Source organism: Perognathus longimembris, chromosome 1 (assembly GCF_023159225.1).
Source record: "Perognathus longimembris pacificus isolate PPM17 chromosome 1, ASM2315922v1, whole genome shotgun sequence".
Classification (NCBI taxonomy): domain Eukaryota; kingdom Metazoa; phylum Chordata; class Mammalia; order Rodentia; family Heteromyidae; genus Perognathus; species Perognathus longimembris.
Genome location: NC_063161.1, coordinates 87880281 through 87896484, shown reverse-complemented (window position 1 = coordinate 87896484; position 16204 = coordinate 87880281). Strand labels below are relative to the sequence as shown.

Sequence of the window (16204 nt, the reverse complement as noted above, 5' to 3'; positions counted from 1 at the left end):
AAAATTTAAAGTAATCTCAGTGATAATTCCTCAATTGAAATTGGTAGCCTCACTGGAATTATAATTGTTGAATATTTTCTCCACACAACAGAGAAAATTAATTTCTGTTAATGATTTACAACTTCCCTGGTCTATCATAGTTCCATGAATAATTCTTAACAACCAGGTCCTCTGGAGAACATGATCTGATAGTGGCTAATATCTGCCTATGATAAGTTTGTAGGATTAATACCTTCTATATAAGAAAGGCATTCCAAATATCCCTGAAATAAAAACAACTTGAGCTGGACCAAAAAAAAAAAAAATCAAAACATCAGAATGTCTCTACCAGAAGTCATTTTGCAGGTATTCACATCACAGAGGAGATAAGCGAATTTATAAGAATGCCAATAATTTCTAGGCACAGTGGCTCACCCTTGTAATCTTAGCTACTCAAGAGGCTGATATGTGAATATCATGGTTCAAACCCAAGCACAAGCAGGAAAGTCCATGAAACTCTTATCTCCAATAAATTACCAATAAAAGCCAGAACTGGAACTGTGGTTCAAGGGGTAGAGTGCTAGCCTTGAGCATAAGGAAGCTCAAGGACAGTGCCCATGCCTTGAGTTCAATCTCCTACCCCACCAAAAAAAAAAAAAAGCCAGAAATTTTGAAAAATACTTTCGTTTTTTTTCTGACTTACATTAATACTCACTGAACAATATACTCTCCATTTCTTGCAGAATGATTCTCATATTTACTTGGAATTGTAGTACCAAGAAAGCTGAAAGTTAAAGCCAGCTGGAAACACAGTGGTCCTAAAAGATCTTTGAACTTTATGGTCATATTTTGAAGATTCTGCTATAGATTTGTTAATACATTCCTTCAGTCATTGACTATTTACATCTCTCTTTCTCTCTCAAACAGAAAAGAGTAGGGGAGACAATAATATGTAAAGCAATGGTGATTTTGCAAAGATCAAAGATATTTAGAAATATTTTTATGTTCAAGTCACATAGTATTACAGTAAGGGAAATATGATGTGTAAAAAATCATTTTAATATGTTTTCTTGAAGGTAGGACAAATAAGGAGTTTGGAAGTCATCATGCTCTTTTAGTAATAAACAAAAGCTGAACAAACTAAAAACATCAAGTCTAAAGTCTATCAGAGGAGAAAATTCATAGGATAGGAATAATCATCCTCCACCCCCCCCCCCCAATTAGAGAGAAAGATGGATATAGAGAATCACAACACACAAAAACAGTGTCTTTGGGAACCATATCAGAGCAGGAAAACCTGAACTGTAATTTACTAATATCTGGAAACTGATTGTGGATAAGTGTATGAGTTAAAATCTTCAGGGAGGCTGAGGCATTACTCAAGCGTAGAGTGTCTGCCTAGCAAGCACTTTGAAATCCAAGTAATGCCAAGATGATGATGGTGGTGGTGGTGGTGGTGGTGGTGGTGGTGGTGTAAAACTCCAGAGGGGCCAAGTTGTAGAAAGACAATGGCCATCTCACTTTTCTGAAGTTTTCCTAGGCATTTAACCAGGTCAGTAATCATTAAAAAGACAAATGAAAGAGTGTTATAAGTAACTCTAAGACTATGAATTCTGCAATATTATGAAGGGTATATATTTTCCAGTGTAGACACAATCCTCTAAAATTCACATAAAATCAGCATGCAGCTTTCGCTGCTGCGGCCACATCCATGAGTATGCTCAGGCTGCAGAAGAGGCTTGCCTCTAGCGTCCTCCGTTGTGGCAAAAAGGTCTGGTTGGACCACAATGAGACCAATGAAATCACCAATGCCAACTCTCATCAGCAGATCCGGAAGCTGATCAAAGATAGGCTGATCATCCGCAAACCTGTGACTGTCCATTCCCGGGCTCAAAGCTGGAAAAACACCTTGGCTCGCCAAAAAGGCAGACATATGGGCATAGGGAAGCGGAAAAGGTACAGCCAATACGCGCATGCCGGAGAAGGTGACCTGGATGAGGAGGAGGAGGAGGAGGAGGAAGATGAGGAGGAGGAGGATTCTATGAAGGCTGCTGAGGAGATACCATGAATCTAAGAAGATTGACCGCCACATGTATCACAGCCTGTACCTGAAGGTAAGGGGGAACATGTTCAAAAACAAGCGCATTCACATGGAACACATCCGCAAGCTGAAGGCAGACAAAGCCTGTAAGAAGCTCCTGGCTGACCAGTCTGAGGCTCGCAGGTCAAAGACCAAGAAAACCCGCAAGCATCATGAGGAGCGCCTTCAGGCCAAGAAGGAGGAGATTATCAAGACTCTATCCAAGGTGGAAGAAATCAAGAAATGAAGCTCCCTTCTCAAGTCTGTACATAGTGGTTATGCAGATCAGTCATTGGAATAAAACAAGCCTTTATCTTCAAAAAAATCAACATGCAATCGAAATAGGTCTACATCCATTAAAAATTGGATGAATAATAATTGTTACTATTATTTTGTGCCAGTTCTAGGGCTTGAATTCAGGGCCTGGGTGCTTTCCCTGAGAATTTGTGCTCAAGACTAGCACTATACCAAATGACCCACAGCTCTACTTCTGCTTATTTTTTGGTTGTTTGGAAATAAGGGTCTCAGGTACTTTCCTGCCCAAGCTGGCTCTGCACTGTGGTCCTCAGATATCAGCCTCCTAAGTAGCTAGAATTATAGGCTTGAGCCACCAGCACCTAGCTGAATTAATAATTATTAAATTTCTAAAACAACACTACATGATTTCACTGGTGAATTCTTGTATACCCTTAAGGAAAAAATAATGTCAGTGGTCTATTACTCCTTCTAAAAGCTGAAGTAAAGGACAAACTTCGTAATACGTTCTATGAGGCAAGCATCACTTTTTCACCAGATCCAATGAAGTAAAAGAAAAATACAGACAACCTTTATAAGTGTAGATTTAAGAAATTCTCAATAAAATATTATCAAATCAAACACAAACACAAAAAGAATTATATACCATGTCTAATTAGGATTTATCAAAATATGAAAGGCATAATCTTCCAAAACTCACAGCCATCTTTACTCATAGGCAATATGATTTCTTGTATAGGAAATCTAAACAAATTAGTAAAAGAACTGAGTGATCACAGATACATTACAGAATGCAAGTTAAGATTTCAAAAGCTGACTGCTTTGCCTCTGTACCAGTAATAAGCAAAAGGAATTGGACATTAAAAACATATCATCATTTTTATAACCACTCCAAAATAAAATACATATAAACCAAACAAAATGTGTACAGTATCTATAGGAATAAGACTACACAATTGTTGAATGAAATCAATCACGTTAGTGGAGAAATATTCCATGTCTGTGGATAGAAAGACTGTCAAGATGGCAGCTCTTCCCAACTTGATCACACACACAGTAAAATCTCCATGTAAAATGCAGTATTTATCCAGTGGATGCTGATACCATTCCAAATGTTTTTTGTTTGTTTGTTTGTTTGTTTTATTTGTTTGCCAATCCTGGGGCTTGAACTAAAGGCCTGGGCACTGTCCCTAGCTTCTTTTTGCTCAAGGCTAGCACTCTACCACTTGAGCCATAGCAACACTTCTGGCTTTTTCTGTATATGTGGTGCCGAGGAATTAAAGCCAGGACTTGATGCATGCTAGGCAAGCACTCTACCACTAGGCCACATTCCCAGCCCAATTCCAAAGTTTTCATGTGGAGCAAATGATATAGATTTGTCAACACAATACAGTGTTGACATACAGACACTACTCAGCTTCAAGACTTACTATAAAACTACAGTAATCAAGATACTTTTGCTCTTAATAAACAAGTAAACACATTGAATGATTAATACATAACACACACATGCACGCGCGCACACACACACGGACATGATAAATTGTATAGAACTCTGGAAATTCTCACACTGAGGCCAAAGGAAGATATGCATTGGAGTGGTTGACAAAGGCTAAATGGCTATGTACAGATGATCATATAAAATATTCTAAAGCAATTCCAGGAAAAGGAAACAAGAGACATTTTAATTGCCATTGTTACTATTTTTGTTTTCTTTTCCTTTTGTCTTATTTGTTAGTTTGCATTTGGGAGGAGAAAGGGGGACACAGAAAAGGTGGAACAAAGATGAACAAATCCAACAGTGGTACTCACTAGACATTGTGGTAAATGAACTGGATATTTTGTGGTGGATAAGGGAGTTACAACCTGGGAAAGAGTGAGGGGAAGGAGAGACAGGATTCAAAAAGAATTGTACTCGTTACTCATTACCTGACTCATGTAACTATAATGCCTCTGTAACAATATTTAAAAAACAACAACAGAGAAACCAATTAGTAGGACAGAAGAGAGCCACATAAATGTAGTCAGTTGCTTTCTTACAGAGGAGCAAAGCAGTACAATAGAAAAAACATTCTTTACAACAAATGGTTTTAGAACAACTGGACATTCACCTAAAAAAAATCATGTAGTTCTAGACTTTACCTCTTTAAAATATTAATGCAAAATGTATCACAGACTTAAATTTAAATGGAAATCTCTAAAATTCCTGAAAATCTAGATGACCTAGTAGTTGGACAATTAATTCTGAAATACACTAACGTGCTACATGAAAGAAAAAATAAGCAGCCTGACTATCATTATAATTAAAGTTTTATGCTCTATGAATGACTCCTTGAAGCAAATGAAAAGATGAAGCACAGACTGAGAAAATATTTGCAAAAACCAACCTGATAAACAACAATTATCTAAAATATGATATATAAATGAGATTTTTCTTAGCAATGTAATCTTTAGAGAAAAAAATGCTTTTCATTTTTTTAATTCCAGGGGAATGACAAATGAGTAAACTTAAAGAAGGAACCATTTGCTATGGTTATTCATGGATAAAGTTTGGAGGAAGGAAAGAAAAAGTAGCTCTAGGTAACAAAAATGTCACAACAGAAAAGATAGACATATTTATTAGAAGAAAGTTGTAATGTTGATACAATGTTTGAAAACATATGAAATTAGCAAAACAAGAACGATCAGATTCATTCATTCTAAAACAAAAGTTTATTAAGAATTTCATATATGCCAACCTATAAGCAGAACAAATAAAAATCTCTACTATGGTGGGGTTTACAATCTAACATCAGAGACTAGAAATAGATATATAATAAACACTGTAACAAATCTGCAATGCTAGGTTGAATTAGAAAGGAAGTTTTAAAAAAGAGAGAATGAGTGAACAGAAAATAATATACTAGTGTGTATAAACTGGTTCAAATATCTTTCAAACAGGCAACTTGGAACAGAGATCTCAACAGAGAGAGGGAAGGAACTTGACTTTACCATGAAGGCAAACTGTTGTGTTCTGTCAGGTGCCAGTGGCTCACGCCTGTAATCTTAGCTACACAAGAGGTTATGATCTGAGAATTATGATTCAAAGCCAGCCTGGGCAGGAAAGTCCATGAGATATTTATCTCCAATTAACCACTGCAAAACCAGAAGTAGATCAGTGGCTCAAACTAGTAGAGCACTAGCCTGGAACTACAAAGCTCAGGGATGCGTAGGTCATGAGTTCAAGCCCCAGGTCCAACAACAATAACAAATGTTGTGTTCTACCCTAGCTCCAGTAGAATATCTCCAGGAACTCAAGGCAGTCCTATGAGGTTTCTTAGAATCTAGCCTCAGAAGTTGAAAATGTTTTAACTTCCACCTCATTCAATAAATGGGTTAATAAAGGCAGGCTAGGTTCAAGGGAAAGAAAACCAATGACAGAAATAACAAGAATTTGTGGCCAGCATTAATCCTCCCAAGAGATTTCTAATTATATTGACATACCTTTTCTCTATTTTTATAAAAAGTTATCTGCATGTGTGGGAGAAGAAGAGTATCAGCAAATGACTGCCAAGCAAAATATAAGCAACAGGCCAACAAATTTACTCCACTGCCTGTTGTGTTAAATAATGTTATATCAGAAGACAGAAACATCCATTTATACCTTGCGTATGCTTCCTTTAAGGCAGAGTTAAAGAACGGACAATAGATTGTGTGATGTGCTAACTTGAAAAATCTTCACAATTGACCCTTTATGGTAAACATGTTGACCATCCCTTGTTCTGTGGACCTGTTGTACCTAACGATTCTATTTGGGGCCTTGGCTACAAGTCCCTAGAAACAATGAACTCCACCCCTGCCAGAGGCCCAGCCAGCCAATCCACAACAGCCTCCCAAGACGTTGACTGTTTGTTTGTTGCTTAAAATGTAAGGATGGGGGTAAAGCTACTAAGGAAAAAAGGGTAAAGAAAATACACTCTTTCCTTCTGTAGACTCAATTAGAAAATGTTAGATACTTAAACTCTAAGAACACTCCAAAATAAGAGCCATAGGTGAACATCACTGCCTTTGTCAACTTCAAATGCTATAAGCTTGACCTTGGTTTTAACCCCAAGGAGCAAGTGTTTGATATATGTTTCCCACACACCTGGCCAATGAGCCTGAATTGAGTAGAAAGTAGAAGTTGAGCAAGTGGTGGAAGTCCCTAAAGATTTGGGGTCAAGTAAAATGCACCAGGGTAGAATAATGGTGTAATTAGCCATAAACTGGCATATTGAATCAAAACTCCTTTGTGCAACTACTTAAAGATAATTTTTTAAATGTAATACTAAAACAGGGCTGGGAGTATGGCCTAGTGGCAAGAGTGCTTGCCTCATATACATGAAGCCCTGGGTTCTATCCCTCAGCACCACATATATAGAAAACAGCCAGAAGTGGCGCTGTGGCTCAAGTGGCAGAGTGCTAGCCTTGAGCAAAAAGAAGCCAGGGACAGTGCTCAGGTCCTGAGTCCAAGCCCCAGGACTGGCAAAAAAAAAAAAAAAGTAATACTAAAACAATAATTATAGAAATATAGAAAAGACGTGATTCAGGAAATATAAAAAGTAGCAAAGACACGAAATGGGCCAAGAGTTGCAACAAAGAACAACTAAAACCATGTTCATAGTACATACAAATGTTAATGGTACTCACATGTAGGACTACATCACAACACTCTTGATTAAGAATAAATAGTTGTGCCATATGGTAGTAGCTCATGCCTGTAGTTCTAGCTACTCAGTAGACTGAGATCTGAGGACTGTGGTTCAAAGCCAGCCCTGACAGGAAAGTCTGTGAGACTCTTATCTCAAGTTAACCACCAGACAACCAGAAGTGGTGCTGTGTGGCTCAAAGTGTTAGAATGCTCCCTTTGAGCAATAAGAGCTTGGGGATATCACAGTCTATAAAGAATACTAATTGTGCCAAGTGGGAAGCACGCAAGCTGGAGGATTCTCCATAAAATAGAAATGTCAGTTTTCTCTAAGGAAAATTCCCGAGGACTCTGGTGGCTGGGGGAAAGGCCACAAAATGAGAAGGCTTTTACTCCTCCATGTCTAGAGAGAGACATCTCTGCAGACACCCAGCTACTCAGACAATGCTCCCTCCATCTGGGAGCAATGGCACCCTAACCCACTGAACATAGACAAACAGATAGGTAGAAATGGGGACATCATGGTGGAAAAACAATAGATCTCAAAGGTCTGACCAAGCCAGTATTTTCCAAATCTGTGCAAGGGGAAGGGAAAACAGGGATAGATGCTCTACTTCTTTTAATGACTTGCAGTCCTATCCATGAGACCCTTCCCTTAAGTCATCTGAGTCTGGGAAATAATAACATCTATGCTGAGATATTGAGACTTTTTCTATCCAAGTTTCACACACACACACACACACACACACACACACACACACACACAAAACTTAGAGTAACTGTAGTTACCCAAACCCTGTAAAAGTTGCCGCCAAGTTTGAATGATGCTGGAAACCTATTGCTTTCCTAATAAACTCAGTGAATTAAGAGGAAACTGAGAATACATGGATCACTAGTAGCTTTTAAGTATCAGAATAACACCAAAACGAACACCGAGAATCCCTTGATATACCTATAAATGTGTGTGTATGTATAGATGTATGTGCAGATGTGTGTGTATCAAATGCGTATATTCCAAACCATATCAACCTCTTGGAGACACCAAAAGAACAAAATTAAGTCATTTCAAGACTTTTCTTCTCAACCTAGAGAGACTTCTAGAAAATGTGTTTGCATGACACATGGCATCGACAGTGAACTCATGAATCAAGTGGGGACTCTACACAGACATGGAAGGATCAACTCATTGAGGTTTCTTTCTATCTGATCATTTGAAAACAAAAATGAAAGAGTGTACTATTTCTGCTGGGCAGGAAATAACCCTTTCTAATCCTTCTTCAATCCTGAGGTCTGCCAGCTCCCTCAGAGGCTGCTTCTCATCCCTGGGCAGCTCATAGCTAATTACCAATCATGTCAGGGGAAAAGAAGCCCAACAGGAAGGACTCTGAAGTCCTCCAAATGCTCCTGAGCTAACTGGTGGGGAAACCTGGAGGGGTTCTCACCTCTTCCTCTACTGGACTGTAAAAATTATTCTGCCTTGCAAAACTCCACCCCCGTACATGTTGAGAAACTCACCCATGACACTGTTCAGAGTTGATTACTATGATACTTCCAAATAATCATTTCAAATGTTTAAGGCACTTGAGTTCACTTTTATTATTTCATCCCATTATTATTGTCATTTTAGTTGTTGAACAACAGAACATCAAACTAGGTAAGTTCTTTACCTCTTAAGTTTTGTTCCCAGTTCCCTTTGCTTTTCATGTTTGGTTTTTCAAATAGGATCTTATGCTAGCTTTGCCCAGGCTGGCCTTTTCACTGCTGATTTTCCAGTCTTCACTTCCCAGGAAGCTGGACTTACAGGCATGACCCACCACACCCAGTGCTGAATTCATCTTTTTTTTTTTAATTTAAACTTTTCTACTATGACCTTTGTTTAAAATGATTACTTATAATTCTTTGCCAGGCTATTTAATAAGTAACCCTGCAAATATTTATAGATCATGATGTGAAGCTTTATTCATACATGCCCATAAATTTTCATAAAACCACCTTTAACAGTGGGCAAAAACTTTGCAGTCATCAAACAGGTGGTTTTTTTTTTCATTTTTTCCCTTTACTGTCAAAATGAAGTACAGAGGGGTTACAGTTTCATATATAAGCCAGTGAGTACATTTCTTGTTCAACTTCTTACCTCCTCCCTCATTCCCCCCACCTCTTTTCCTCCCCCCCGCCATGAGTTGCACAGTTGGTTTATACCAAATGTTTTTGTAAATATTGCTTTTGGTATCAGTTGTCTTTTTATCCTTTGATATTCCCTTTCCCTTCTCTAGTTCTAATACATGTATATACAGTATCCAGGGTACTCAGAAGAGATATAGTGATAGCGGGGGTACAGCCACAGTAAGGGAATACAGAGAGAAACAAACAAAAAAAAATGGGTATAGTCTCACATGGCATGTTGAAAATAATTACAACAATGATCTAACACTTGTTTCTATAACATTGAGTTCATTTCACTTAGCATCATCTTATGTGTTCATAAGAGCATAGCTATTGGGCTCTTGTGCTCTTCTGCTATGACTAGCCTAAGCATGTGCTAATTATTCCCTATGAGGGAAACCATAGAGTCCATGTTTCTTTGGATCTGGCTCATTCACTTAGTATAATTTTATCCAAGTCCTTCCATTTCCTGACGAATGGGGCAATGTCGTTCTTTCTCAAACAGATGTTTTAGAAGAAAAAAAAAAGGATATCTTTTCCTTTTCTTTTACCAGGGTATGTAACATTTAAATCACTTATGAAATATTTTACAGCTAAAACTCTCAGAGAACCCAGCCATTATCAGCACAGTCATCACATAGTCCAGCTTGATGCCACTCAAAATTACCAATAGCTGCACAAAAGGCAAATGTAGCAACTCTGAAGTCAGGGACAACCGTGGACCACAGACATAGACCTCTCCCCATGACCAGCTGTGTTTTCTGGGGACTCATGCAACACACACCTCTTCAGTAACTTGGATCTGGATTTGGAGATAGCCATTTGAGGCTCCAACCCTTTCTTTGCAGTGCTCAGTGTCCTAGTAACATAACCAGTGACCAGCCACTTGCTGCATGCAATAACCAGAGTTTACTACCAAAACTAAAGGCTCAGAAAGCTCTTTATAAGACCTGAGTGACTCGTTCATGTCTAAGGTTGCCAGATACATGGCAGGACCCACAATTCAATTTGAATTTCAGCATAAATATTTCCCAAATATTGCATAGAATGTACTTGTTAAATAGGTAGAAATGTTAATATGCATTTGTTATTTATATATAATATTCACATTACATTTCTATATACTTAGAAATTCAATTATATCATTGCATTATATTTATATATAATATATACTTGTTTTATAAATAAACCATTAATATTACATATGTGATATTTGTATCTGTTTTAGTATGATATGTATATGTGTTCTTAATATGAAATACACATTTAACAAGATATCTTATATTATCATTTGCTCAATGCAGTAACTCTACTTGACATACTGAAGGCTCCAGTCACACCAGATCGAGCTCAGTCAACACTAGAGAAAGGGTAATGAGTATTTTTTATTATTTTATCTTTTTTTTTTACCAGCCCTGGGGCTTGAACTCAGGGCTTGAGCACTGTCCCTGGCTTCTTTTTGCTCAAGGCTAGCACTCTGCCACGTGAGCCACAGTGCCACTTCTGGCCTTTTCTATATATGTGGTGCTGGGGAATTGAACCCAGGAATTCATGTATACGAGGCAAGCACTCTTGCCACTAGGCCAAATTCCCAGCCCTTTTTATTATTTTAATCACCTATAACATATGTTCTCTGTGCATCTCCTAGGAAATGCTATTGTTGGATCTGATATTGCTGATATTGCAGTCCTATTTGAAACTCTTCTTTTCTTGACAGATCCTTTTTTCACTTCCTGTGCCTGAGCAGCATTTGTCTGGATTCTAATTCTCTCTCTAAACATTAGGAGGCAGTAGTGTTTCCTGCAAAGGGTTGGGGGAGGGGGTGGTAAATATTAGAGGTTTGAGGGTCATATAATGTCTATCATAATTACTAGCTTCCACTGGTAGCCAATGACAATATGTAAATGAATAAGCAGAATGGATCTCTTCCAATAAAATTATATTCATACAATTAAGCAGTAGACCTGGTTGATCAGTAAGCCAAAATATGCCAGTCCCCTGTTCTAAATTCGAAAGAACCTGGATCTTTCCTTGCTTCTCTTTTCTGTACTTACCTTCTGGTTGCCCCATTTAATTACACAAAAGGCCTGGGAAAATTAAAGGAAACACTTCCACCCCTTTGGGCAGGATAGGAGATACGTAACAGAAAGAAGAGGTTGGAAGTATTGAAACTTAGCAGCTCAATGAGGGGCCTCATGTAGACACCTCAACTCTCAAATGCAAGCCCTTTTGGGAGGTGCTGAAGAACATGAATTCCGCCATCCCAACAGAAGGAACTTCTGCTGCCTGGGAAAAGTACTATGGGGATTTGTTCACAGGAACAGGAGGCAGACAGGAAAGAATCTCTTCTTTCTAGTCAACCCCTCTAATATCCCTTGCAGAGAAACATTTAATATAATAGAAATATGGTCCCCAGAGTCCCAACCCCAAAATTGGACTTGGAAGTCAGAGGCAAGAATTTAAGAAGTAGCACAAGAATGAGCTTTGGTGGAGCTCAGGGAAGAGCCAAGCTTAACATATGGAAGGGCCTGGGTGCAACAAACAACTGCAACACACACACACACACACACACACACACACACACACACACACACGGCACACAAAGGGTTGAGATTAGCTTTAGAACAGACCCTAGCATGTGCAAGGCCCTACATATAGTCTTCAACAACAACCACATAATAACAATAATACACACGTGACCTGAGAAGAATAAAAGCGCAGGGCAATCTACATGTGGCACTTTGGGCTTGAAAATTAAATCACACAAGCCAAGATAAACAATGTGGGACAGATCTCTTGGTTACTAAAAGTTAATTTGTAAAAACTTCTAGATGGAGCCTGAAGGGCTGTTGCTTATTATCCACAGGGGATGTGTTACCCCCAGGGGATGTCAAAAACTACCCCTGCTCCTGAATCCTATATATTGTGTTTGCATCTACTGTACCTGAATATCAGCTTACAGCAAACTTAATTTACAAATCAGGCACAGGAAGAGGTTAGAAAAAGAAATGAACAATAAAATAAACTAGAGCAATTAATAACAGTACACTATATACTATATCCCAATTATATGAGTATTCTGTCTCTCTGTCTCTCTCTGTCTCTCTGCCTCTGTCTCTGTCTCTGTCTGTCTGTCTGCCTGTCTGTCTGTCTGTCTGTCTCTCTCCCTCTCTCTCTTCTCTCTTCCCTCTCTCTCCCTCTCTCTCTCTCTCTCTCTCTCTCTCTCTCTCTCTCTCTCTCTCTCTCTCTCTCTCTCTCAGACTTACAGCTTCCAGCAGGTAACTAAAATCTGCAGTAAGACAGTAAGTGAAACCCAGGGTAATGGAAATGCAGATGGTGGGGGCTACTTTTTTTTTAAGGAGAAACAGATAGATTTCCTGTCTTCAAAAATCCAATAATAGCTCCAGAAAGCACCACCAAGACAAATTACCTGTGATCTTGGGGATGAGGAAGAAAGGAAAATTGTCATAATTGGTAAAGTGCTCTAATTCAAACCCCAAGGAATGCTAAATGCCATCATTTCACACTAGAGGTCACCCCCCGGTAAGAAAATATAATTGTGTCTCTCTTTATTGTCCCCCTGTAGCTGTGACAATATTGGAGAGCTGCTCCTTATTGTAAAGAGATTGGATTTTTATGAGACTGACATGCTAAGCAGCTTTCTAGTCAAGTAAAATACTGCATTAAGCAGAGTTGCCCCTCTTACCATAGTGAGAAGCAGATATATTGACTGCGTGGCTGTGGAGGTGGTGTTCATTATATGAAATCCTGATCTATTTCTAGGGTGTCAACTCTTAACCACAGGTAGGTCAACACCATAATTGAGAAACAATACATTGTGTATAATATTGACTGCGACTGGGCATGGTTTTAAAACTGGGGAAATACTAGCTCATATCATTCAGAAAGCACATACAAGGGATATATATATATTTGGTCAGTCATGGGGCTTAAACTCAGGACTTGGGCATTGTCCCTGAGCCTCTTTGTGCTCAAAGCTAGGGCTCTACCAGGTGAGCCATAGAACCACTTCAGGTTTTTGAGTTTAATTGGAGATAAGAGTTGCATGGAGACTTTCCTTGCCAGGGCTGGCTTTGAACTAAATTCCTCAGATTTTATTGTCAAGATGATGTACAAAGGGGTTACAGTTACATACATAAGGTAGTGAGTACATTTCTTGTCAAACTTGTTACCCCCTCCCTCATTTTTCTCCCACCTTCCTTCCCCCATCCCCACAAGTTGTACAATTAATTTCCAACATATTGTCTTATGACATATGTCTTATGTCTATTGGATTGGTTCACCCTTTGTCTCACCATTTTCATGTTCCCCTTCCCTTCTCTAATTCAGATAAACATATATACAATACCCAGAGTACCAAAATCAAATAGAGTGACAAGAGGTGATAAACCACAAGAAAGAAAAATGAAATAATTTCACATAGTACATTAAAAATGACAACACCACCTAAGTAACAGAATTGATAACTGTGTGAGGATATGTAATTTGGATTATAAAATTCTTGCTTTAATAAAATTCCTTAAACAGTGAAAAAAATGATGACAACAACAATGAAAAGTCTACTGTTTCCATATGTTGGACTTCATTTCACTTAGCATCATCTAATATGATCATATGTACATAGTGATTGGGCTATCATGATCCTCTGCTAGGTCTATCCTAGAAATATACTAATTATTACCAGTGAGGGAAACCATGGAATCTATGTTTCTTTGGATCTGGCTCACTTCACTTAATATGATTTTTTCCAAGTATTACCATCTCCTTAAGAATGGGATGATGTCTTTCTTTCTGATGGAAGCATAGAATTCCAATGTATATCAAGAAAATGTGATAGATATATAGATATAGATATATGTGCACACACATACATACAGTGGAATTCTATGTCCTTTCTGAATCATTGTATGAAAAACTGTAAATATTTGAGGACATGCCCTAGAAATTATACTTGCTAAATCCCTCAATGGAAGCATAGAATTTCATTGTGTATCTATACCACATTTTCTTGTTCCATTGGAATTCTATGCTTCCATAAGAAAGAATGACATTGTCAGTAGGAAAAAGGACATGAACCACATGATCATCTCCATAGCAGAAAAGGCATTTGACAAGATCCAACACCCATTTATGATGAAAGCTCTGGAGAAATAAGAATCCATGGAACATTCCTCAATATAATAAAGGCTGTGTATGACAAACCTATAGCTAGCATTATACTTATTGGCAAAAGTTAAAGCCATTTCCTCAAAAATCAGAATGAGACAAGGATGTCCACTCTCTCCACTCCTCTTCAATAGAATTAGAATTAGAATTAGAATTCCTAACTAGAGCAATAAGGGAAGATACAAATATAAAGGGGATACAAATAGAGAAAGATGAGGTAAAACTCTCTCTTTGCAGATGACATGATCCTATATCTAGAGAACCCCATAAGCTCTACTCCCAAGTTACTTGAGCTGATCCAAACTTTTGCAAAGTAGCAGGGTATAAAATTAATTCTCAAAAAAATGAACGGATTTTTCTGTATGCCAACAATAAGAAGAGTGAGGCTGAAATAAGGAAATCAACTCCTTTAGTAATAGCCTCAAAAAAATATACCTAGGAATAAACTTAAATAAAGTGGAAGACATCTATGATGAAAACTTTAAAAACCTGAAAACAGAAATTAAAGCACAACTAAGGAAGTGGACAAACCTCTCATGATCCTGGATTGGGAGGATTAGCATCATGAAAATGACAGTACTGCCAAAGGCTACCTACAAATTCAATGCAATACCTTTCAATATCCCAACATCATTCTTTAATGAAATAGAGGGAGCAATCCAAAAATTCATATGGAACAATAAAATACCCCGAATAGCAAAAACAAACCTTAGCAGGAAGAACAGTGCTGGAAGACTACCAATACCAATTTTCAAACTTTATTACACAGCATTACTAACAAAAACAGCTTGATACTTACACAAGAACAGGCCTGAGGGCCAATAGAATAGAACTTAAGACCCAGAAATGAGCCTGCAGACTTATGGCCACCTAAGACCATCAGGTTCCATAAGGGAGCCAAAAGAATAGGATGGAAGAAAGACAGCCTCTTCAACAAATGGTGCTGGGAAAATTGGTTAAACACCTGTGGAAAACTAATGTTAGATCCTTATATATCATCCTGCACTAGAATCCATTCCAAATGGATCAAAGGCCTCAAGGTAAAAGCAGATACCCAGAAAATGTTGCAGGAAGAAATAGGAGAAACACTAGGGCTTCTTGGTACAGGTAGAAACTTTCTCGATAAAGGCCCAGAAACACAACAAATCAAAGAAAGGTTAGACTAATAGGATCACGTTAAACTGCAGAGCTTTTGCTGGACAAAGGACTTTAGCTTGGAAGATAAATTGAAAGCCCACATATTAGAAGATTCTTAGTAGCCATACAGCAGACAAGGGCCACATTTCTAAAATATACTTAGAACTCAAAAAATTAAGTTCCCCAAAAACAAATCCTTAAAGAAACAACTTCTCCATTAATAAGTGGGCTAAAGACTTGAAGAGAGACTTCTCTGAAGAGGAAATAAGAATAGCCAATAGACACATGACACATCTCTGGCCACAAAAAAAAAAATGCAAATCAAAACAACACTGAGATTTCACCTCACCCCAGTTAGGATGGCCATTATCAGGAAAACTAATAACAACAGATGCTAGCAGGGATGTGGCCAAAAGGGAACGAATGCTACTACACTGTTTGTGGGAGTATAAACTTGTTCAACTATATGGAAAGCAGTGTGGGTGTTCCTCAAAAGACTAAACATAGAGCTCCCCTCCCCTATGACCCAGCACTCCACTTCTGAGTATTGACCCAAAGGATCACAAACACGGCCATACTAAAGCTACCAGAACAACCATGTTCATGGAAGCATTATTTACCATAGCTAAAATATGGAACCAACCCAGATGCCCCTCAGAAGATTAATGGATCAAGAAAATGTGGTATATATCTATATATACAATGGAATTCTATGCTTCTATCAGAAAGAATGACAT

General features: G+C 38.2%; 1 pseudogene across 1 annotated transcript; it reads left to right on the top strand.

The window, feature by feature from the left end:
• Positions 1 to 1674: 1674 nt before the first annotated feature.
• Positions 1675 to 15436, top strand: LOC125355327 (annotated as a pseudogene). The gene is made up of 3 exons (XR_007211643.1): positions 1675 to 2334; positions 14351 to 14353; positions 15423 to 15436. The product of XR_007211643.1 is annotated as a 60S ribosomal protein L19-like (transcript).
• Positions 15437 to 16204: the final 768 nt, after the last annotated feature.